General features: G+C 41.3%; 1 protein-coding gene across 1 annotated transcript in view; it reads right to left on the bottom strand.

The window, feature by feature from the left end:
* npy8ar (neuropeptide Y receptor Y8a) overlaps nt 1-22,257 on the bottom strand; it is a 28,887-nt gene extending 6,630 nt beyond the window's left edge. The window contains exon 1 of the mRNA XM_010878142.4: nt 22,153-22,257. The gene's annotated coding sequence lies outside the window, so the exon portion shown is untranslated. The remainder of the gene's footprint in view (nt 1-22,152) is intronic.
* Nucleotides 22,258-26,222: the final 3,965 nt, after the last annotated feature.

The raw sequence follows: 26,222 nt of genomic DNA, 5'->3' as shown, positions 1-26,222 counted from the left end.
TTGAGGGAGTGGTTAAGGAAAAGAGAATATAGCTTAGAAAATAAACACAAAGGGCAATGTAGGGAGAGAAAACAGAGTGAAAAGAGAGAACAGGAGATGAGAGCAGAAGAGATTAGAAGAGAGGACAAGAGGATAATGAAAATAAATGAGAGAGAACAGAGTTGAGATGAAGACAGAGAGAACAGTGCGGGAGAAGATCGTAAAAAGGGAGGGTCAAATTTGAGAACAGAAAAAGAGAGATGAGGGGGAAAACAAATAAGAAGAGGAAAGTGGAAGAAAAGATGAGAAAAGGCCCAAAGAAAACACTAAATATTAAAATGTCCACTAAATATTCATAACATTCATTATGACTCTAGCCAGTGTTGGGGAGCTCGGGGACGGATATCAGAGGAGGTGAAATGAGAAGAGTAGGATATTATTCTGTCAGCCTCTTTCCTCACGAAAGCAGCTCTTGATGCAGCGTTGTGAGTGACAGTTACTACAGCGTCTGGCTCTCTCCCTGTTCGCCTCTTTGTCTCAGCCTGTCTCTTGCTAACTCACACCTCTCAAAACATCCTTTTGTGGGCTTTGTTTATTTCATTTTCCCAGCAGGTCGCACACACACATACATACAGATATAGGCACGCGCTGACGCAAACCCACTCAGACATGCACGCACAAACACTCACACGCACATCCACCCATGCACAGACGCGCGCGCAAGAAAAGATTGACTCTTTACAGCGACACTAAAATGGAGAGTAGATTTCTGGCACATTTGCATAAGAGAGTGAGCACAGCTCAGATGAGGTGTGTAGTCATGCAATCATAAACACTCCCAAACTATTACCCCTACCCTGCCCATTAAAACAGGAAACAAAGACACAGGAGAGACGACGGAGAGACGAGGAGAGACTACAGAGATACCGATAACATACCCACAAAGCGAGACACACTACCTTCAGGTTAATAGTGTGATTATACAGCCCTTCTTACCAAAGACACATTACAGGCTTCCCTGATGAGATTAAACATTACTGGCAGTGGCTTATTACGACCCACAAAGAATGATGTGTCTGCATGTGTATGTGTCCTTTTAGCCACGGCAGTTGTGGTATAGTATAGATATGGATGGCCGGCCTTGAGTACAGGCTGTAATCGAGAATATCACCATGTCAGGAAGCAGAACGTGTTGTCTAAAAGTCCTGCCCTCTCTAAAAATATCAATTTGTACTAGACACAGACTGACTGTGAATAACACGCATGCAATGCTCGGATGCACAAGATAACGCACACAAACACACGAACACACAGGCACACGTGAGCAACGTGCACACACGCACACACGCACTCGCACATGCACGATCGCGCACACTCACACACAGACAGAGAGAACATTTCTCCTTCGTATTTCATCTGGTTCATGCTCAGCTTTCTCCCTCAGGACAATGGCATCCTGGTCGGAGAAATCGTTTTAATTAAACCCAATTTGAAAACCAATACGTCAGGATTATGACACCGCCTCATTACCGCACACATATCACTATCACTGATCAGGAAAAACAACGTTAACATCTCCGTTCTGTTTCGCCAGCCAGTCTTCACTGGGTCATTTTACTGTACCATTAATGTTGCTGGTAAATGACCAGTTGCCCTCAAAATGAGTCAACCCCCCCCCCGCCTCAGAATTCCCTCCCTCCTGTCATCCACTGTCTCACTGCCTTTTACCAGCCATTTCCTTTGTTCTTTCTTTCTTTACCCTCCTCCTGCCTCCCCCTCTTTCTTTCCCCCTGTCTCTTTCTCTCCCCACATTCTATTTCTGTCTGATAGGTACTGCTGTTGGGTCATTAAAGGGCCAGGTAAGGTTGATGAGTGATATACTGCTGGTTTGTTACAAAAGATAGGAGACAAAAAAAGCTACTGGACTTTTACAGTCAAACATGTGTGTGTGTGTGTGTGTGTGTGTGTGTGCACGTGTATCGTATGAGTGTGTGTGTGTGTGTGTGTGTGTTGGATGTTGAGTCACTCAGTGAAAATTCCTCATCCATCATCTCACACAACTCCCTGCTGGGATAACCCCCCCCCCCCCGCTCCCTCTGTCATACGCGTAACTCTTGCATTTCCACAGGCATTCTAGTGGTGCAGGACATAGTGTTCTCTCTCAAAGGGTAGAATACTGGGTTTCTTCTCCTCTGCGTACTCTTCTAAATCCACCACGCTCATCTTCTCTTCCCCTGTTCTCTGCTTCTGAACAGATGTAGGTCCCAAGACAGTTAAGCATGTTCCACAAGGTGCTCCTCTATATGACAACATGAGATTCAATTCCTTTTTACATTTGGATTTCCCATTTAGCTGAAACCTCCTTGGCTATTTACTACATTGTAATATAAAATTCCACTAAAAAGCAACTGAATTTATATCCAAATTGTATGTCTCTGCACTGCATTGTGGATAAAGAAAATGCAACTTAAATGAATATGTATTGTTGTTATAAACATACATTTTCAAAGGGTAAAGGGTAAATCTGCCTAAACATTTGACTGTATTTAAAAAACAAACATTCTTAGACCTACAGTAATCCTTTCTATATTGTTCTCAACATGTCTTTGTGAAAAGTGAAAATAAAATGAAAATAACATAAAATGGGTGAACATCCCTATTAAGGAATGAGAGCATGTGCTCCTTGGAAGTGACAAGCAGCAAGAACATTTCATATTCACACACACACACACATACTATGGCAGGTGAATAGGGTCACACACACACACACACACACACACAAACAAAAAGAAAAACATGACAGAGATGAAGTCCCTCAGTCCTCCTCTGTAGTGTACTATTCATATAAACATGTCATTACATTATATTTTTGTCAGGCAGTTTTCAGATGAGATAAATCACCCAGAATATAATATTCATTAGTATAGTTTAATAATAAACTATGAGTACTAGAGTAAGTGCTGAACACCGTGCTATATTAACAAAAACACTATGCCATTAGATATAATCTTATAACTGAAGGCTCAAGAGGGCAGTCTCAAATTACCGCAGTCCTGCATTCTACTACACACTTTTTTGCCATACTCTGAACTTTTTCCACAATACTTGTGAGGGACAACAAGGGCTCACTATGCAAATGTGCAACATTTTGAGATGTAGTTTAGATGTTGAAAACATTGGCAGCCAAACCTCATTGTTTTGACCTAGAGTTGCAAATGCATTTTTTTCTTGCTAAAAATCAGGGAATTCCAAAGCTGGGCTTAAATGACAAGCTACACAGCCTATTCTTTCAAGTATATTGTCTGCGAATGTGCTAGGACTGGAGTATAAGCTCTGTGAACTCAGGGGAAGGTTTCAATCACACAGTGAAACCAGGGATTTCTGTGCTTTAATACTCACTGAAACAAGACTGAAGGAAAGCACGCCAGATATACAGCTGTACACCTCTACAACTAATGTCAAGCCAGCCCTCAGTGAACTGCATAAACTCTCTGAGGTCTAAGACAATAATTTTCTATTAAAGTATGATTAGTCTAAGCTAACATCTAAAAATATTTCATATTCAATATTTTTATTGATTATTTTGCAATTTCATATTGAGTTGTATGACCTGTGTAGCTTTTTTAAACATATAATAGAAAATAATTTGAGATTACAGAGAAAATGTCTTTAGTGTTTTGTGCATAAAAGCAGATTCTGCAAAACTTGTCAAGTCTTCCAATAGATAAAAAAATAAAATAATTTAAAGTATGTTTTGCATTTCTTATTTTGAATCAGAAAAATAAAAAATGTGTATACTTTTTTTCTCCAGATTCCAACAGTGTACTTTGCTTACATTTATTATATGAAGATCAGCTTGTGGGCATCATAGAACAAAACCAAAATCACCTCCTTTCCCCAGAGACTCTACTGTCCATGGAGGTTCAAGGAGTTCATTCTTTTATTTTCTATATAAGGATTCCTAAAAATGTTGGACCTTAAGGCGTCAGGTAGAACAAATTATCTCATATATTCTGCAGAACCACAATGATGGCATTTGTATCTAGGCTACATGAGGGAGCTATTGAGGATGGCATACCTTGGTGATAGTTCAATATACTTTGGCAAACAGCATATTTCGCAAAGCTAAAGACATTAATTTAACACTTTAGCAAAGTAAATATATTTACTGGTCAGGTGACCTAAATGGAGCGAGCCAAATAAATAATTTTGCTGTGTACTCAACATGTTGCACTATAGCACCTACACCTTTGTCAATATCTGAAACAAATGATTTCTCTTCTTTCTGGGGAGCATTGTTGTAAGTCATGTATAAGCTTACAGGGATTGTTTTGACCATATTCAGGTTATTAGGGACAGGTCAAAATGCAAATAGCCAAGGCTCAAGAGAACAAGATACATTCATGTCCACTGGTGGGAGTAAAACAGTTGTATGTTTGAATAATAAATTCAACTTTTTCAATGCATACAACCATTTACAAGCAACATTAATGGCAGAGTAAAATCTATATTTTGTCTTAAAGTACAAATGTACATAATTCTTATGCAATATCGATACATGGGCCCCCTTGATAAGTAGATACATTGCTTCCTACATGAAGAAAGCACACATTCTTCTACTGTTTTAGAGCATTAACCTGCAGGAGCAAATCCCAGTGTAGATGTTTGCTGAGAAAGACGGGGTGTCACCCAGGGTCGCGAAAAGGTTCTTTGCACTCAGTGGGAGGGGGACACCGTGTAGTTGTTATGAGGTCTTGGAGCGGACAGGACCTCCCCCAGAGGAAAAACAGCTGTGACTCGTTGATCTTAAGTTGTTGGGCCAACATCCAAGCACATATTTGAGCCATGCATGCTGATATGGAGGAAAGGAGATACATAGCTGGCACAGGATTGATTAGAAAGACCATGCAAGGATATAAAGGAGCCAACTGACTTGGTGTATAAAGTGGAAAGGGACCAGAACCGAGCCCAGGATCACTGCAGTAGTAAAATTCTCTCCCTGTCAACTTGCAGACGAGGAATATGTTTAAAAATTAATCCACCAATGTTGAGGAATATACACTGGCAGTCACAGGTTTAATTAGAACAAGTTGAGGATATTGTCCACAATGACAATCAAGACTTACCCTAAATAGAAGCCTTGGATGAACAGACAAATCTGAATCCTTGTAAAGTTGCATTTAATATGAACAGAATACACCCCAACAATCCAGTGTCTAGCAGGTATGAGCAGTGCGCATCAGAAAGGTAAAAGGTTAAACATTCATGGTGCCAACTGATGCGTCTTTCCCAAATAAGCTCACTGTGAGGCAGACAATAATGAGATAACCAGGATGACGGGACGATCTGCTGCTCTGGACGATCAGGTGCTCTCTCTCTCTCTTCAGCCTGACGCAAGGGACTTTCAAATGAATGAATATTCACAAAGCCAGATGGCTTTCCCGGTCACATCCTCAGAGTGTGTGCAAACCAACTGGAGGGGATCTTCACAGACATCTTTAACCTGTCCCTGTCCCAGGGTGTAGTCCCAATTGCTTCAAGGAGACCACCACTGTCCCAGTGGCCAAGAAATCCAAGGTGACATTTCCTCATGACGATTGCCCCAAAGCAGATGGCCAATGTCATTGGACCTGCTCCAATTCCCCGACTGCCAAAAAAACCGATCAATGAAGGATGCCATTTCCATTGCTATTCACACAGCCACTCCTGGAAAAAAGGAATACCTACGAGAGAACGGCATTGAAAGCAATACATTCTAACCTTTAACACACTTGTCTCTTCCAAAGTCAGAAACAAGCCAGATCACTAGGGTTTGGGAACAACCCTGTGCGGCTGGATGCTGGACTGTTGGATAGGCATACAGTGGGGCAAAAAAGTATTTGGTCAGCCACCAATTGTGCAAGTTCTCCCACTTAAAAAGATGAGAAAGGCCTGTAATTTTCATCGTAGGTACACTATGAGAAAAAAAAATCCAGAAAATCACATTGTAGGATTTTCAAATGAATCTACTGGTAAATTCCTCTGTAAAATAAGTATTTGGTCACCTACAAACAAGCAAGATTTCTGGCTCTCACCGACCTGTAACTTCTTCTTTAAGAGGCTTCTCTGTCCTCCTCTCGTTACCTGTATTAATGGCACCTGTTTGAACTTGTTATCAGTATAAAAGACACCTGTCCACAACCTCAAACAGTCACACTCCAAACTCCACTATGGCCAAGACCATAGAGCTGTCAAAGGACACCAGAAACAAAATTGAAGACCTGCACCAGGCTGGGAAGACTGAATCTGCAATAGGTAAGCAGCGTGGTGTGAAGAAATCTACTGTGGGAGCAATTATAAGAAAATGGAAGACATACAAGACCACAGATAATCTCCCTCGATCCGGGGCTCCACGCAAGATCTCACCCCGTGGGGTCAAAATGATCACAAGAACGGTGAGCAAAAATCCCAGAACCACACAGGGGGACTTAGTGAATGACCTGCAGAGAGCTGGGACCAAGGTAACAAAGGCTACCATTAGTAACACACTACGCCACCAGGGACTCAAATCCTGCAGTGCCAGACGTGTCCCCCTGCTTAAGCCAGTACATGTCCAGGCCCGTCTGAGGTTTGCTAGAGAGCATTTGGATGGTCCAGAAGAGGATTGGGAGAATGTCATATGGTCAGATGAAACCAAAATATAACTTTTTGGTTAAAACTCAACTCGTGTTTGGAGGAGAAAGAATGCTGAGTTGCATCCAAAGAACACCATACCTGGAAACATCATGCTTTGGGGCTGTTTTTCTACAAAGGGACCAGGATGACTGATCCGTGTAAAGGAAAGAATGAATGGGGCCATGTATCGAGAGATTTTGAGTGAAAACCTTCTTCCATCAGCATGGGCATTGAAGATGAAACGTGGCTGGGTCTTTCAGCATGACAATGATCCCAAACACACCGCCCGGGCAACAAAGGAGTGGCTTCGTAAGAAGCATTTCAAGGTCCTACAGTGGCCTAGCCAGTCACCAGATCTCAACCCCATAGAAAATCTCTGGAGGGAGTTGAAAGTCTGTGTTGCCCAGCGACAGCCCCAAAACATAACTGCTCTAAAGGAGATCTACATGGAGGAATGGGCCAAAATACCAGCAACAGTGTGTGAAAACGTTGACCTCTGTTATTGCCAACAAAGGGTATATAACAAAGTATTGAGATTAACTTTTGTTATTGACCAAATACTTAATTTTCCACCATAATTTAACAATAAATTCATTAAAAATCCTACAATGTGATTTTCTGGATTTGTTTTCAAATTTTGTCTCTCATAGTTGAAGTGTATCTATGATGAAAATTACAGGCCTCTCTCTTCTTTTTAAGTGGGAGAACTTGCACAATTGGTGGCTGACTAAATACATTTTTGCCCCACTGTATCTTAGGCTGGGAGAACAGTCCGGAAACACCTCACTGACCCTTCAGCTTGGGGTCCTCCATTGTGTTGTCCTCAGCCCTTTGCTTTAATCTTGTTCACCAGCAACCTGTTGTGATTCTGCATGCTTCATCATCAACTTTACAATAAAAAAAATATATAATGTTTATGCTGTATGAAGATACTACCTAAATACTGGGGAAAGGACACGTGGAACATCTCAATTCAAAAAAGGCCACTGGGCACTCTGAGCTGCTCAGGCGATAGTCTACACAGGCGTGTGGTATCTTCCCATAATGAGCCTGATAGAGGTATGGTAACCATGGTTGCTCTGTCCACCGACGGATGGTGCTGAAACAGATCCTCCCACGTACGCCGTTATGGGTGAGTTCCAGGCTCACAATGCAATTCTTCAAAATAGCTGCTACAGCCCACAGGGTGGAGGTGACAGGACAACGACCCCTCCCCACCGCAACAGCAAAACAGAGGGGATGATGGTTGACTTCATAACCTCAGCCGTATCAATGGAGAAACAGCAGAGAGAGTCAGCAGTTTTAAGTTCATCGGCCAAGGACTTGTCATGGACAACACCAGCAATGACTAGAGTTCAGCTCAGCCACCCTGAGTCCTCTACAAATAAATATACTGCTGCACCATTAAGAGCAATGTGACCATCTAAATCACAACCTTGTTTGGAAACTGCTTAGTAAATGACCACAAGGGCCCTACAGGAGGTAATTCATCTAGCGCATCTATCTGAAGTGAAGACTGACGAAGGCCTGCTGCATTGCCATGGACTCAGACCGTATTCATTTACCCACCTAAAACACGTGTAAATACTGTCAATAATGTACTGTACTCGCCAATTAACTCTGATCAGATCCTTATGTTTAGTCACATTATTGGTATTATACATTTCCCACAGAGACAAAGGTGTCTTTTACCTCGATTAAAAATGTGTTTGACTTCAGAAGGTTTTCTGGTAAACAACGAGGGCAGAGTCTGACAAAAAATTAGACACGAGACTTTTCAACAGAATATACACCAGCATCGACCGCATTGTTCAGATTACATTTTCCTACAAATAAATCAATACTGTTTAAATAGATAAGAAAAACAACCAGACCCCAAATCAATTGTGTCGGACACCTTTAGTAACATCAAAGAAATATATAGAATCCTGTCTGTTAAGTTGTTTTCAAAATATTTCCAAGCTGCTGATTCATTATTTAGTTAGGACATACTAGTGGACATAAAATAATGATGTCAACCGAGTGTGAGTGTGTGTATCTGTGTGTAGGGTCGTCCCTGCCCACACACCAAACAGGCAACGCCTGTTACTATTGAGAATAAGTAGTACAACACCCCAGGTGTAACATTATAATGTGCATGTGCTTCAGCACATTTTGTGTTGTTGTGTCAGTCACTGACTGTCACTCAATTAAAAATGAAATTAGTCTAGCCAACTATATAAGCCTTTAGTAATCAAGGCTGAATACCGATTAGCCACTCCCAAAAGCCCTGACCTCCAGATGACCCACAATGTGTTTGTTAGTCATTCTCAGTCAGATACGTTAACACGGCTTAAGTCATGGAAAACCGTATGAAAAAAAATTACAGAACATTTTAATACAGATATCAGGCATGGTTTTTGTTTGAATGGTTCCAAACCCTCTCCCCAGAAAAAGCAGCAGACCTTTCCTCTATTTCATGTCTACCCCTTTTCAGTCTGCTGTTCATTCCTGCAGTATTTGAATAGCTGCGGTCCATCATTTCAAGATCTATTTTCTAACGGAAGCTGAAAAGATCAGGAAGCAGTGGCCCTTTAAAAAAAAAAAAAAGAATAAACGCATGCAGTATGATAGTTCATTGATTATACGGTTAGTACAAGTCAACATTTAATTATAAAAAACATTTCTTTCTGTTGTCAAGAGGGAACTACTGAAATACTTCGTTGGTCAGAGGGACTACTCTATCAAACCTTGCTGAGGGCCTCTAAAACCAGGGGCCTTTGTGTATTTTTCACATTCATGGTGTATTTTCCTGATTTCATTTTAGCTGCCCTTAACATTTGATTAGTCAACAAACTGTGATATTCTACATAAGATGTATTATGCACACACATAAAAACAACCTCGAGTATCCACCCTTTAATTTCCATTCAGCAGAAAACAAAGAATCCATGTTTCCAGAAATCATTATCCTAGCCTTAACCCTAACCTGACCCCAAATTTTAACCTATCCATAACCTGAAATTATTGTTTAAACTTAATTCAGCTCTCATGCCTAACCTTAACCCCAACCCTAGCATGTATTGCCTAAAACTGAATAAATAAATATACATTCACCTAAAGGATTATTAGGAACACCTGTTCAATTTCTCATTAAGGCAATTATCTAATCAACCAATCACATGGCAGTTGCTTCAATGCATTTAGGGGTGTGGTCCTGGTCAAGACAATCTCCTGAACTCCAAACTGAATGTCAGAATGGGAAAAAAGGTGATTTAAGCAATTTTGAGCGTGGCATGGTTGTTGGTGCCAGGCGGGCCGGTCTGAGTATTTCACAATCTGCTCAGTTACTGGGATTTCCACGCACAACCATTTCTAGGGTTTACAAAGAATGGTGTGAAAAGGGAAAAACATCCAGTATGCAGCAGTCCTGTGGGCGAAAATGCCTGTTGATGCTAGAGTTCAGACGAGAATGGGCAGACTGATTCAAGCTGATAGAAGAGCAACTTTGACTGAAATAACCACTCGTTACAACCGAGGTATGCAGCAAAGCATTTGTGAAGCCACAACACGCACAACCTTGAGGCCGATGGGCTAGAACAGCAGAAGACCCCACCGGTACCACTCATCTCCACTACAAATAGGAAAAAGAGGCTACAATTTGCACAAGCTCACAAAAATTGGACAGTTGAAGACTGGAAGAATGTTGCCTGGTCTGATGAGTCTCGATTTCTGTTGAGACATTCAGATGGTAGAGTCAGAATTTGGCATAAACAGAATGAGAACATGGATCCATCATGCCTTGTTACCACTGTGCAGGCTTCTGGTGGTGGTGGTGTAATGGTGTGGGGGATGTTGGCATACTTTAGGCCCCTTAGTGCCAATTGGGCATCATTTAAATGCCACGGCCTACCTGAGCATTGTTTCTGACCATGTCCATCCCTTTATGACCACCATGTACCCATCCTCTGATTGCTACTTCCAGCAGGATAATGCACCATGTCACAAAGCTTGAATAATTTCAAATTGGTTTCTTGAACATGACAATGAGTTCACTGTACTGAAATGGCCCCCACAGTCACCAGATCTCAACCCAATAGAGCATCTTTGGGATGTGGTGGAACGGGAGCTTCGTGCCCTGGATGTGCATCCCACAAATCTCCATCAACTGCAAGATGCTATCCTATCAATATGGGCCCACATTTCTAAAGAATGCTTTCAGCACCTTGTTGAATCAATGCCACGTAGAATTAAGGCAGTTCTGAAGGCGAAAGGGGGTCAAACACAGTATTAGTATGGTGTTCCTAATAATCCTTTAGGTGAGTGTATATATTTTGCACTGATGAAGGAAGCAATAAAACTGGCCTTCTTCAGTCTGGTGCACCACTGAGCAAGAGGAAAAATAAACTAGAGTGTCTAGATTGACAAACAGACGTCTCACAGGTCCTCAACTGGCAGCTTCATTAAATAGTACCCGCAAAACACCAGTCTTAATGTCAACAGTGAAGAGGCGACTCCAGGATGCTCTGAGTTGCAATTTAAAAGGCTGATATAATGAAAAGATAAAAAAAAAAAAAAAAAAACACTGGGCAAAAGTGATATGGAAAGGCAAATCTAAGTTAGAGATGTTTGTACAGGGTAAAAGGGATCTTGAAGAAGGAAGGCTATCACACCATTTTGCAACACCATGCCATGTCATACCCTGTGGACGGCGCTCGATTAGAACCAATTCCCTTCACAACAGGACAATGACCCAAAGCACAGCTCCAAACTAGGCAAGAACTGTTTAGAGAAGAAGCAGTCTGCAGGTCTTCTGTCACCGGATCTCAACCCTGTTGAACTGTTGTGGGAGCAGCTTGACCGTATGGTACGTAAGAAGTGTCCATCAAGCCAGTCCAATTTGTGGGAGGTACTTCAGGAAGCTTCGGGTGAAATATCTTCAGATTACCTCAACAAATTGACAACTAGAACACTTAAGGTCTGCAAGGTTGTTATTTCTGCAAATGGAGAATTATTTGACAAAAGTAAAGTTTGAAAAATACAATTATTATTTCAATTTAAATCATTACTTCTAACCTTGTCAATGCCTCTATAGCCTGTTCATTTTGTATTTCATATTCAAACTAATTTAATCTATATTTTATTGGAGAATAAGGACATTTCTAAGTGACCCCAAACATTTGAACGGTAGTGTACATTTACAGTGAGGAGAACAAGTATTTGATACACTGTCGATTGTGCAGGTTTTCCTACTTACAAAGCATGTAGAGGTCTGTCATTTTTATCATAGGTACAAAAATCCAGAAAATCACGTTGTATGATTTATGAATTATGAATGAATTTGCCTTTTATTGCATGACATAAGTATTTGATCACCTACCAACCAGTAAGAATTCCGGCTCTCACAGACATGTTAGTTTTTCTTTAAGAAGCCCTCCTGTTCTCCACTCATTACATGTATTAACTGCACCTGTTTGAACTTGTTACCTGTATAAAAAACACCTGTCCACACACTCAATCAAACAGACTCCAATAGTAACCAATAGTAACACACTATGCCGTCATGAATTAAAATCCTGCAACGCATGCAAGGTCCCCCTGCTCAAGCCAGCGCATGTCCAGGCCCGTCTGAAGTTTGCCAATGACCATCTGGATGATCCAGAGGAGGAATGGGAGAAGGTCATGTGGTCTGATGAGACAAAAATATAGCTTTTTGGTCTAAACTCCACTCGCCGTGTTTGGAGGAAGAAGAAGGATGAGTACAACCCCAAGAACACCATCCCAACTGTGAAGCATGGAGGTGGAAACATCATTCTTTGGGGGTGCTTTTCTGCAAAGGGGACAGGATGACTGCACCGTATTGAGGGGAGGATGGATGGGGCCATGTATTGCGAGATCCTGGCCAACAACCTCCTTCCCTCAGTAAGAGCATTGAAGATGGGTCATGGCTGGATCTTCCAGCACGACAACGACCCGAAACACACAGCCAGGGCAACTAAGGAGTGGCTCCATAAGAAGCATCTCAAGGTCCTGGAGTGGCCTAGCCAGTCTCCAGACCTGAACCCAATAGAAAATCTTCAGAGGGAGCTGAAAGTCTGTACTGCCCAGAAACCTGAAGGATCTGGAGAAGGTCTGTATGGAGGAGTGGGCCAAAATCCCTGCTGCAGTGTGTGCAAACCTGGTCAAAAACTACAGGAAACGTATGATCTCTGTAATTGCAAACAAAGGTTTCTGTACCAAATATTAAGTTCTGCTTTTCTGATGTATCAAATAAGTATGTCATGCAATAAAATGCAAATGAATTACTTAAAAATCATACAATTAGATTTTCTGGATTTTTGTTTTAGATTCCGTCACTCACAGTTGAAGAGTACCTATGATAAAAATTACAGACTTCTACATGCTTTGTAAGTGGGAAAACCTGCAAAATTGGCAGTGTATCAAGTACTTGTTCTCCCCACCTCACATTCAGCCCACCAAGAACAGGCTGCTCAATATCAAACACACGCACTAAAAAACACACACATACAGGCACATACTCTTCCTCTCTTTCTCTGTCTCTCACACACACATACCCACACACACACAAACACAGGGTTTAATGAAATATGTTATCTTTTTCATCCGTCCCTTCTACTCAGGGACTGATTCAGACCGGGGCCACCTGAGGTGTAGTCAGTGAAGACAATCGTTAGGACTGTTGCAGATGAATTTTAATTTCAAATAACACAATTCCCTATTATACATGACAGACATTCACATCTGTTCTACACAATAGAAAAGTATACTCCAGAACAGGCTCTTGGTGAGCTCTCTAGACAATCAAGAACCAGCAGCCTGTAGCTCTCCAGGACCAGGACTGAATTAAAGCCTGTAACTCTAGAAAACCAGTACTTAACTAAAGCCTGTAACTCTCGAAAACCAGCACTGAATTAAAACCTGTAGCTCTCCAGAGAACCAGCAGTGCACTAAAGCCTGTCGCTCTCCAGAGAACCAGCACTGAACTAAAACCTATAGCTCTCCAGAGAACCAGCACTGAACTTAAGCCTGTAGCTCTCCAGAGAACCAGCACTGAACTAAAGCTTATAGCTCTCCAGAGAACCAGCATTGCACTAAAACATGTTGCTCTCCAGAGAACCAGCACTGAACTTAAGCCTGTATCTCTCCAGAGAACCAGCACTGCACTAAAGCCTGTCGCTCTCCAGAGAACCAGCACTGAACTAAAACCTATAGCTCTCCAGAGAACCAGCACTGAACTAAAACCTATAGCTCTCCAGAGAACCAGCACTGAACAAAAGCCTGTCGCTCTCCAGAGAACCAGCACTGCACTAAAGCCTGTTGCTCTCCAAAGAACCAGCACTGAACTAAAGCCTATAGTTCTCCAGAGAACCAGCTCTGAACTAAAGCCTGTCGCTCTCCAGAGAACCAGCACTGAACTTAAGCCTGTATCTCTCCAGAGAACCAGCACTGAACTAAAGCCTATAGCTCTCTAGAGAACCAGCACTGGACTAAAGCCTGTAGCTCTCAAGAGAACCAGCACTGAACTTAAGCCTGTAACTCTCCAGAGAACCAGCACTGAACTAAAGCCTATAGCTCTCCAGAGAACCAGCACTGCACTAAAGCCTACAGCTCCTCAGAACAAGTATTAAAATACATCATGTAGATCTACAGAACCAAGACTGAACTAAATGCTGTAACTCTATAGAACCAGAACTAAACCTAAGCCTGTAGCTCACTAGGACCAGAACTGAACTATATCAAGTAGTTCTACAGAACCCAGACTGAACTAAACCATGTAAATCTATGAAACCAAATATTTTTAAAGCCTGTATCTCTACAGAACCGAAGTTGAACTAATGCCTGTGCTAAACCCCAATCTGACCTCTGCTGACTAGTAATACCCAAGTCATATTCCCTCAGTGACACTTCATGAGAAAGCTTAAAACAGAAAGTGAGAGATAATATTGTGTGTGTGTGTGTGTGTGTGTGTGTGTGTGTGTGTGCAGGGCAGTTCTCTAATCCCCTTTAAGATCTGGTTATTGTCACTGGCTCTCCACTCGACAGTTAATTTATAGGGTATTAAGGCTATGCCCCAGGTAAAATGGAAGTGTGTGCATGTGTGTTGTGTGTGGGATGTGTGCACACCTGCGTGTGTGCATATATGGGTGTGTGTGAACCACATTATATCAGAGATAAAGAGTATCAAGTCAGGGCTGCAGGTGAAATGGCAGAGCAGACTATTGTGATCTGACTCAATGACAAATGGCATTAACACACACACCCACACACATTTGCTTGCATGCGAACGCATGCACACACACACACACACACACACACACACATGCACGCATGCAGACACACACACACTGTGATATCCACTGCAGTGATTCCCTCCATATTCAGCGTCCTTGGCCAATCGTATTGTTGCATAACACTTCATCATGTGTGTTGTTGTCCTGCTCTGGGAAGTGTACTGTTTGCTTTTACACTGTACAGCTGACCGTGGGCAGTCTTTTACACTGTACAGCTGACCGTGGGCAGTCTTCTACACTGTACAGCTGACCTTGGGCAGTCTTCTACACTGTACAGCTGACCGTGGGCAGTCTTCTACACTGTACAGCAGACCATGGGCAGTCTTCTACACTGTACAGCAGACCATGGGCAGTCTTCTACACTGTACCACAGACCATGGGCAGTCTTCTACACTGTACAGCTGACCATGGGCAGTCTTCTACACTGTACAGTTGACCATGGGCAGTCTTCTACACTGTACAGCTGACCATGGGCAGTCTTCTACACTGTACAGCTGACCATGGGCAGTCTTCTACACTGTACAGCTGACCATGGGCAGTCTTCTACACTGTACAGCTGACCATGGGCAGTCTTCTACACTGTACAGTTGACCATGGGCAGTCTTCTACACTGTACAGCTGACCATGGGCAGTCTTCTACATTACATGTTATAACCCACGCCCACACATTGCACCCACACACGCTTGCACCTCTGCATGCACACATAGAAATGCGCGTGTGCACTCACACACACACACACACAGTTACAGGATGTCTGGCATTGATCTGTTCTCAGGAGCAGCATGGGTACACAGCATGCTTGGAACACTCAGGCGTTTTCCAGAGTTGGGCTTTATCTCCACAGATAAGACCAGGGCTGATCCCATAAGATCACAGCAACGTGAAACACACACACACAAAACAGTATCTACACAAACGCCATAAACAAATATACTCACAAAGACAACACACTTGTTATTTAAAATCGTTGGTTGTTTGGTTGCATGCTTCACGGTCCTACTAAGGCTTATGAACTGAGATATGACGAGATATAAATGGAAACATACATTTCTGGAAGACAATTTAGGGTTACTAACATAAATTAATTCAGTGTCTTACAGACTTCACCAGAGTTCTTCATTCAGATGAACAGCTATTTAATTAAGAAAATGTGTCCTTGTCCTCTCTGACCTATCCATAATGCTTTATTTAATCTCAGTTGGGCCATTGATCTGGGTTTATTTTGCGAAACCAATGTTGCAGCAAATGTAAGCATAATTTTATAAAGATATAATAAATGTTATTCTTTCATAGGGAAAGTGTGTATCATGAATGAACATTTTTGAATAATTTTTAAAACTCTTCATTTTATTCCCAAGGCTTGTACTACTACTTGCAAAAACATGTTGGCTATAAAAAATATATAAATACTGTAAAACACAGTTTCTCAAAAGCAAGTTGTAAAACAAATGTTTTCAATAAAGACTTAGTTTCACCATCAAAGAGTGTGGAATGTTTTATCTACACGAATGCAGTTTTCACACCACGGGATGTACTGTAGAAGTCACATGAGAATAATTCAAATATTATTAGTACATTTTTGGATTCTATCCATGCTGGCTCTAGTGGCTGAAACCTAAGTCAGATGGGCAGGACATACAGGCTGCCATCACTTCATTAATATAGCTAAATGGATCACAGAAACACTTCATCCACTTCCTCATTATATAACATTCTAGGTTTTTACTGCAAAAGATAGTTTTATTAAGGTGATCATTTGTAAGACAGTTAAATTGATTAACACTGTTAATTTTTTTACACCTTTAAATATAGCACATTCTGTCACTTATTTGTAAACCCATAAATGAACCGAGTCCTACAATAAAATGTTTTGTAAATTGTGTGTATTTAGATGATGACATGCCAGTAATTGAACTGAAACGTGGGGGGAGCAAAATGAACTGCATCCATCAGCAAGTTCTCTTTTTGTTTTGCAGCAGTCTTAGTATTCAGATTGCTTTTCCCACATTTTCTTACGTTACATAGATATCTGCAGATATTTGTCCTCTTAAATCTACACACAATACCCCAGAATGACAATGTAAAAACAAGTTGGAGGAAACCTCTCAACACTTGGCAAATAACACCCCTATGGTCAAGCATGGGGTAGCAGCAAATGCTGTGGGGATGATTTTCAACGGGAGGGACTGGGAGACTAGTCAGGAAGGAGGGGAAGAAGAACAGAGCAAAGTACAGACAGATCCTTCCATATCCCTGAAAACCTGCTCCAGAGCACCCAGGACCTCAGACTGGGGTAAAGGATTACCTTCCAACAGGAAAATTACCCTAAGGAAACAGCCAAGACAACACAGATGTTGCGTAGTGAAAAGTCTGTGAATGTCCTTGAGTGGACCAGCCATAGCCTGGACCCAAACGAACATCTATGGAGAGACCTGAAATTGCTGTGCAGTGATAGTTCCCATCCAACCTGATAGAGTTTGATAAGATCTGTTGAGGCCATTGGGAGAAACTCCCCAATTGTAATCACTGTCAAAGTTCCGTCAATAAAGTACTGAATGAAGGGGTCTGAATAACTATATACATTTGATATACAGTGGATATAATACGTCTACACACCACTGTGAAAATGCCAGGTTTTTGTGATGTGAATGAGACAAAGATAAATAATGTCAGAACTTTTTCCACTTTTAATGTGACCTATAATGTGAACAATTGAATTGAAAAAAAAACTGAAATCTTCAAAAGGAAAAAATAAAAAATAAAAACCATACAATAACCTGGTTGCATAAGTGTGCACACCCCTGGTTGCATAAGTGTGCACACCCTCTTATAACTGGGGATGTGGCTGTGTTCAAAATTAAACAATCACATTCAAACTAAATAGAAGCCATTACACACCTGCCATCATTGAAAGTGACTCTGATTAATCACAAATAAAGTTCAGCTGTTGTAGTAGGATTTTCCTGACATTTTCTTAGTTGCATCTCAGAGCAAAAGCTATGGTCTGCAGAGACTGGACGTCCCTCCAAAATTTATGAAAAGAAGGAAACTGGTAATGGAGTCTTCCAAGAGGCCTACAGCAACATTAAAGGAACTGCAGAAATGTCTGGCAAGTACTGGCTGTGTGCTACATTTGACAACAATCTCCCATATTCTTCATATGAATGGGCTACGGGGTAGGGTGGCAGGACGGAAGCCTTTTCTTACAAAGAAAAACATCCAAGCCCAGCTGAAGTTTGCAAAAATAAACATCAAGTCCCCCAAAAGCATGTGGGAAAATTGTTATGGTCTGATGAAACCAAGGTTGAACTTCTTGGCCATAATTCCAAAAGGTATGTTTGGCGCAAAAACAACACTGCACATTACCCTACGAACACCATACCCACAGTGAAGCATGGTGATGGCAGCATCATACTTTGGGGCTGTTTTTCGTCAGCTGGAACAGTTCCAAATACCAGGCAATTTTGGCACAAAACCTTCAGGCGTCCGTTAGAAAGCTGAAGATGAAGTTCACCTTTCAGCACAACAACGACCCAATGCACATATCCAAATCCACAAAAGCACGGCATCACCAGAAGAAGATTAATGTTTTGGAATGGCCCAGCCAGAGCCCAGACTTGAATCCAATTGGACATATGTGAGGTAATCTAAAGAGGGCTGTGCACAGAAGATGTCCTCGCAATCAGACAGATTTGGAGCGTTTTTTCAAAGAAGAGTGTGCAAATATTGTCACGTCATGATGTGCCACGCTAATAGACTCCTACCCAAAAAGATTGAGGGCTGTAATAAAATCTAAAGGGGCTTCAACAAAGTTTATTTTAAGGGTGTGCACACTTATGCAACCAGGTTATTGTGAGTTCTTTTTTTCATTTCTTTTTTCAAAGATTTCGGTTTGTATTTCAATTGAATTGTTCACATTATAGGTCACATTAAAGGTGGAAAAAGTTCTGAGATGATTTCTCTTTGTCTCATTCTTTTACATCACAAGAACCTGGCATTTTAACAGGGGTGTGTATACTTTTTATATCCACTGTATATATTTTTTTATTAGTAAATATGTTAAAACATTTCTAAAAATGTGTTTTGGCTTGATCAATATGGGGTATTGTGTTTAGATTGATGAGGAAAAAAATAGGTAGGCACACAACAGAATTATAACAGAGCGCCTTTTAAATAAGCTTTTAATATGACATATAAAGTAACAGAAAGTTATAGAATGTTTTATACATTGAATTTGGGATCGCCTATTAGCTAAAGTTTAATTTCAATTCAGACAGAAAACGCCACATATTAGCTTTAACCATCTACATGCACAACAACACATCTTGGCGTTCGGTTCTGCCCTCTAGGGTTTCTCACTGCCATCATATGATGGTGTAAACAATAGTACTAATAATCATATCAACCCATAAAATCATTAAAATCAATCCCCGTAGGCAATGACCAATGTACACAATACTGATCCCCCCCATGAAAAGGAAACCCAGAACCAAACAGGTGGAGACAGAGGTTGTGGGTGGGTAACAGGCGGAGACAGAGGTGGCGGGTGGGTAACAGGTGGAGGCAGAGGTGGTGGGTAACAGGCAGAGGCAGGGGTGGTGGTTGGGTAACAGGTGGAGGCAGAGGTGGTGGGTGGGTAACAGGTGGAGGCAGAGGTGGTGGGTAACAGGCAGAGGCAGGGGTGGTGGTTGGGTAACAGGTGGAGGCAGAGGTGGCGGGTGGGTAACAGGTGGAGGCAGAGGTGGTGGGTAACAGGCAGAGGCAGAGGTGGTGGGTAACAGGTGGAGGCAGGTGTGGTGGTTGGGTAACAGGTGGAGGCAGAGGTGGTGGGTGGGTTCGCACCCACAAGCTAGTAAGACCAGCGGACATCAGACTGAGTGAGTAACCTGACATATAAATAGTCATTATGGAATCTGATAGCCGCAATTTTTATTGGCTAGTCTGATATGGCTTTTTTTTTCCAACTCTGCCTAGAAGACCAGCATCCCAGAGTTGCCTCTTCACTGTTGACGCTGAGACTGGTGTTTTGCGGGTACTTTTTAATAAATCTGCCATTTGAGGACCTGTGATTCATCTTTTTCTCAAACTAGACACTCTAATGTATCTGTTCTCTTGTTCAGTTGTGCACTGGGGCCTCCCACTCCTCTTTCTATCCTGGTTAGAGCCAGTTTGCACTGTTCTGTGAAGGGGTGTAGTACACAACATTGTACAAGATCTTCCATTTCTTGGCAGTTTCTCACATAGCCTTTATCCTTTATTCAAAAGAAAGATTTTTGTTTCTGGCCATTTTGAACCTGCAATCGAACCCACAATTGTTGATGCTCTAGAAGGCCAGTATTATTGCTCCTTTAATAGTGTAAGCTCATTTAAAAAACAAAAAACAAAGACAGACAGACAGTAGATCCCCAAAGTTTGGTTTGTGTGCATAGATTTTATATGGCGACTTCCTCCCCAGTCATTGACCTCTGCAGCAATTATCATACAGTCTTTGTTTGGAGTAGTCTAGGATGCCTCTACATACCTCAACACGTTGGACAAAAAATACAATACAGAAAGACTGTCTATTCAGGCAGCATATAAAACACACGAAAGTCCAATTGGGATAAAATAGCATTGCTCTTTCATCATCATAGATGGCAGATAGACCAGGCAATGCCAAATAAACTCGCCCAATGTCAAACTTCGGTCACTGGGGGCTACAGGGTAGCTGCTCAGAGGTAGAACTCTGGAGAATTTCACTAGTTTGCTGTCAAACAAATTGTGTGATAGCTAAACCTGCATGCTCATTGGCAGACAAGCAGTGTTTACATTTTCAGTATCTCAGGCTATGATAAGGGAGCATGACTATTAAATGATATTTCAAATGTTGCCACATGGTTTGTAAATACACAGCTTGTTTTGCTTAGATGCAATGTGTGTAGAATGCACCCTATATCTGTTACAACAATACCCAAAGTAATATGCCAAGTTAAAACAAATATGTTGGAGCTTACAAATGCCTGCAGGATTTGTATTTCCACTTTTCAGAAATATGAGGTAGAGCTACTTCATATTAAAGAAGTTGTGTAAAAATGTAATTGAAAAATTTAGCAAAGAAAGAAAAACATGTGTTCACAACTTCTTCCTGGGTCAAAGGTTGTTTTGAAAGTCACATGATTAGTCTGCAGTCTTCCTTTTCCCCAAGAATTTGATGATTATTTTGATAATTTGCTGATCTGTCATATCTGTCATATATAATTTGATGATCTGTCATATTTCCAGATTCAGAACAGTGTTGCTTTCACTAGTGTCATGGTTGCTACTATTAAAAGGATAGTCTTAATAGTTTGTCTGGTGATTTGTGTAACTGGTTCTTTAAGATCCCTTTTGTGATGACAACATAAAAATGTTTTTTTTATTATTTTTGCAGTTGTTACTGTCACTGTTGAACAATATAACTCAAACAAATTATGATTTGCCTGTATTGTCATCTGAAATATATGTAATACCAGTTACAAAAATGCAGAGGAAGCTAGATTTATAATGTGAAAGCTTACTACGTATTATCTGGTTGTAAATGTTATGTAACTTGTCTGGTCATAAAGCCACCATTTCAATTGAATTCCGTGGAATCTTTTAACAGCCTATACACCGCTGAAATGTAATTATGCACAGTTTAAATTAATTGCGCTGACAACAAACGAGAACGAAAGAGAATAAACTAAACAATTTCAATCCATAAAAGCAAGGTAAGTCTACACCCCCCCTCCTCCACTCCCTCACCCCACCCACTCACCCACCCACTCTACCGGTCCCTCTCTCTTTATTTCGCTCACTCTCTGTCACACAAGGACATACACACACATCGCTAGTCGGTAATTCATCTTAAAGCATTTGATAACCGTAAATCAGATAGATTCACGCAACTGAGAACCACCACGCGTTACCTAAGTCGGTAGGAAATGGTTCCATGGCGCTGAAACAGATGTTTACCTCTACCATAATGATTGAGAGAATCTAAAAAAAATGAATTCAAAAAGACAACCACCAGACTACTGAATTAACGGTACTGTTGTATATTCCGACTATCCGCTCCATCTGTATTTCTCCTTATTTGATATGCTACGTATAACATACGGAATAGTTTTTTTTTTTTACACGCGTTAAAAAGCATCAGAGCTAAACAACAAATTGCAGGTGAGGAAGGAAGCCAAATATCTGAGTTAAAGTGAACGGACATTTATTTACCTTATGTCTATCTCTGAATGCCCAGCCAGTCACCTGCTGTAGGCTACGCGGACAGAACAGAAGCGCGCTCTCTCGTGTGTTTCGGTGCGTCTCTGCCGCCTCTGGGCTGTGCTGTGTGGAGGGATTCACCGCGCGGAAACGCGGCTTTATACAGGAGGGGTATGGAGAGACGTAGGGGAGGGAAGCGACAAGGAGGGGGGCTGTCTGTGGCGCGTCTTACCTTGAAAAAAAAGAGTGCCTTTCTTCGGAACATTAAACATTTAGCCTTGGCGTCCTGCCATCTTACATCTGAAACACCGACTATAGGAAGCATCAAATAAGCGTCTCGGACATACTCCATGGGACATACTGTATGACGGTATGAGTCATCATACTGTGCCATTCTTCTGTTAGAAGAGACGGTCACACGAGGTGAACAGTCCTGGAGATCGTCACAAAAATACTATTCCAGTCAAGTATTTTTAGTGGTTTAATTATTTGGTACATTTGGTAGTTTTTTTTATTCTGACCTATGTTTTCTACCATTTGCAACAAAAGTAAATGTCTGAATATGTGTACATCTACTTAAGTAATATTGATAGTTTGTAAAGCCTTGTCAATACCTGTCCTGTCTCAGTACCTAAGCAGTATGGAGTGCATGAAAGTTATGACCGTTTTCTGTCTTGCTTGCATTTCTTCTTGCTCCAAAAGCAGCAATTCCGATTTACATTAGCCAACTTAATATCAAAATACATAGGTCACTTACCAAAATATAGTTTTCCTGATCATCAATTACTTTTATATTCTTATTTGACCAATATTTGACCAGGTAAATCAGTTGAGAACCAATTCTCATTTCCAAAAACATCCTGGCAAAAGGCTTTTAATTTAAAACTCACAAGCCAACACACGTAACAACATACTGTATATAATGTGGAAAAAAATACAATAATTATGCAAACTGTTATGCAGACCATATCTAGACCGTGTCTAGCGTTTTATTTTCTCTCTTGTAGCCTAATGTACATAAACCATAAGTCTGGGTGTATGTTGTTGCCTCTTTTGAAAAGAGGCATGACAGCAGTAGCTTTCTATACCTGTGGGATTACAACTGTTTGTAAAGAGAGGTTTAACAAGCATGTGATTGGGGCTGAGATAAAAGAGGCAGACAGCCTCAGAAAAAAGGGGTTCAGAACCCAGAGTGTCCAGAGCACCATGTTCACCAGTACTGGGTGCAAAGAGAAACGTAGGGTGCTCTGAGGAACTCTGCAGGAGGTAGGGACACAAGAAACTGGGTGCAAATAGAAACGTAGGGTACTCCGAAGAACTTTGAAGGAGGTAGGGGCACGAGTACTGGATGCAAATAGAAACTTAGGGTGCTCTGAGGAACTCTGCAGGGAGTAGGGGGAACAGTACTAGCAGCATGAGTTTAGAGCAGTTTAGAATGCTTGGGTCAGTCCTGACGAAGTAACTGTTAAAGCTGATAACAATTCGAACCAATAGAGATTACATTTCATATTTGAGTTTTGTAGGTAGCTGAGATGATACATTTAAATGTACGTAGATTTTACTTTGCATCAGAATATTAAGGTTCAGAACCACTTTTGGCAAATACATGTTTGTAAAATCTTGTCTTGGTTCTCTGATTGCACTAATTCCTTGATTCCCTAAGGAGTTGGTAATTACAAGGAGTATAAAATTACATTTAAAGTAGGACCAGGCATCCTTAATTAAATGTACTGCCTTGGGTTGTACATCCTGGTTGTATGTCCAACGAATCTACATCCTCAACCAAATTTGCAGTCGTTTGACACAAAATCGACTTAAAAAAAATGGACAGTCAATCGAAAAAAAATGTATACAAAAAATACCCAATTGATAAACTTTCTTAACAAGACATTTTCGGTTGCTTGCAAATACAGTGGGGAGAACAAATATTTGATACACTGCCGATTTTGCAGGTTTTCCTACTTACAAAGCATGTATAGGTCTGTCATTTTTATTATAGGTACACATCAACTGTGAGAGACGGAATCTAAAACAAAGATCCAGGAAATAACATTATGATTTTTAAATAATTAATTTGCATTTTAATGCATGACATGAGTATTTGATCACCTACCAACCAGTAAGAATTCCGGCTCTCACAGACATGTTAGTTTTTCTTTAAGAAGCACTCCTGTTCTCCACTCATTACCTGTATGAACTGCACCTGTTTGAACTCGTTACCTGTATAAAAGACACCTGTCCACACACTCAATCAAACAGTCTCCAACCTCTCCACAATGGCCAAGACCAGAGAGCTGTGTTAGGACATCAGGGATAAAATTGTAGAACTGCACAAGGCTGGGATGGGCTACAGGACAATAGGCAAGCAGCTTGGTGAGAAGGCAACAACTGTTGGCGCAATTATTAGAAAATGGAAGAAGTTCAAGATGACGGCCAATCTCCCTCGGTCTGGGGCTCCATGCAAGATCTCACCTCATGGGGCATCAATGATCATGAAGAAGGTGAGGGATCAGCCCAGAACTACACGGCAGGACCTGGTCAATGACCTGAAGAGAGCTGAGACCACAGTCTCAAAGAAAACCAATAGTAACACACTATGCCGTCATGAATTAAAATCCTGCAACGCATGCAAGGTCCCCCTGCTCAAGCCAGCGCATGTCCAGGCCCGTCTGAAGTTTGCCAATGACCATCTGGATGATCCAGAGGAGGAATGGGAGAAGGTCATGTGGTCTGATGAGACAAAAATAGAGCGTTTTGGTCTAAACTCCACTCGCCGTGTTTGGAGGAAGAAGAAGGATGAGTACAACCCCAAGAACACAATCCCAACCGTGAAGCATGGAGGTGGAAACATCATTCTTTGGGGGTGCTTTTCTGCGAAGGGGACAGGATGACTGCACCGTATTGAGGGGAGGATGGATGGGGCCATGTATTGCGAGATCTTGGCCAACAACCTCCTTCCCTCAGTAAGAGCATTGAAGATGGGTCATGGCTGGATCTTCCAGCACGACAACGACCCGAAACACACAGCCAGGGCAACTAAGGAGTGGCTCCATAAGAAGCATCTCAAGGTCCTGGAGTGGCCTAGCCAGTCTCCAGACCTGAACCCAATAGAAAATCTTTGGAGGGAGCTGAAAGTCCGTATTGCCCAGCGACAGCCCCGAAACCTGAAGGATCTGGAGAAGGTCTGTATGGAGGAGTGGGCCAAAATCCCTGCTGCAGTGTGTGCAAACCTGGTCAAAAACTACAGGAAACGTATGATCTCTGTAATTGCAAACAAAGGTTTCTGTACCAAATATTAAGTTCTGCTTTTCTGATGTATCAAATAATTGTCATGCAATAAAATGCAAATGAATTACTTAAAAATCATACAAGGTGATTTTCTGGATCTTTGTTTTAGATTCCGTCACACACAGTTGAAGAGTACCTACGATAAAAATGACAGACTTCTACATGCTTTGTAAGTGGGAAAACCTGCAAAACAGGCAAATACTTGTTCTCCCCACTGTAAATAGTTTGATGTCTATTCTCTTTTCACATTCTATGCAGAACGGCAATCCATCCAATAATCAGTCAATGAAAATGGTCAACATACATGTGCAGGTGATTTTTTAACACAGCTAAAAGCTCCATAGAGGATTTATTTGACTATGATGTAAATGAACGTGTTTTCTGTCTTGGTACCTATAGGTACATTATTTGAGTCTGTCATTATGTATCCCAAGGAATCATCATTTAGCTAACTGGCATGTTACTATGACGCTAAGACATGTTTTAAACCGTGTCTGGGAAACCAGCCCTTATTGAGCAAGTGCTTCAGACACCAGTTGTTGGGTCAATACTGAGTGCCTTTGACTGCTTGGCATATTGTTTACCCAGTAACTAGGTAAACAATTGATGTACATATACTGTATAGTCTGTTCCCTTTCTGTACGGGGTTTTTTTGTCCTTCATAAGATGTTATCAACATCTGTTCTTTACATGCTTAGTGACAAAAGCAACATATGGCTGAGAATGAAAGACATAAACTTCTATATCTGTCTATCTGTCAATTAAAAAATGACAAGATTTGTCACTTTCTATGT

This window comes from Esox lucius, chromosome 14 (assembly GCF_011004845.1).
Source record: "Esox lucius isolate fEsoLuc1 chromosome 14, fEsoLuc1.pri, whole genome shotgun sequence".
NCBI classification, from domain to species: domain Eukaryota; kingdom Metazoa; phylum Chordata; class Actinopteri; order Esociformes; family Esocidae; genus Esox; species Esox lucius.
Note: the sequence above shows the minus strand (reverse complement) of the source record. Positions and strands in the feature narration are given on the sequence as shown.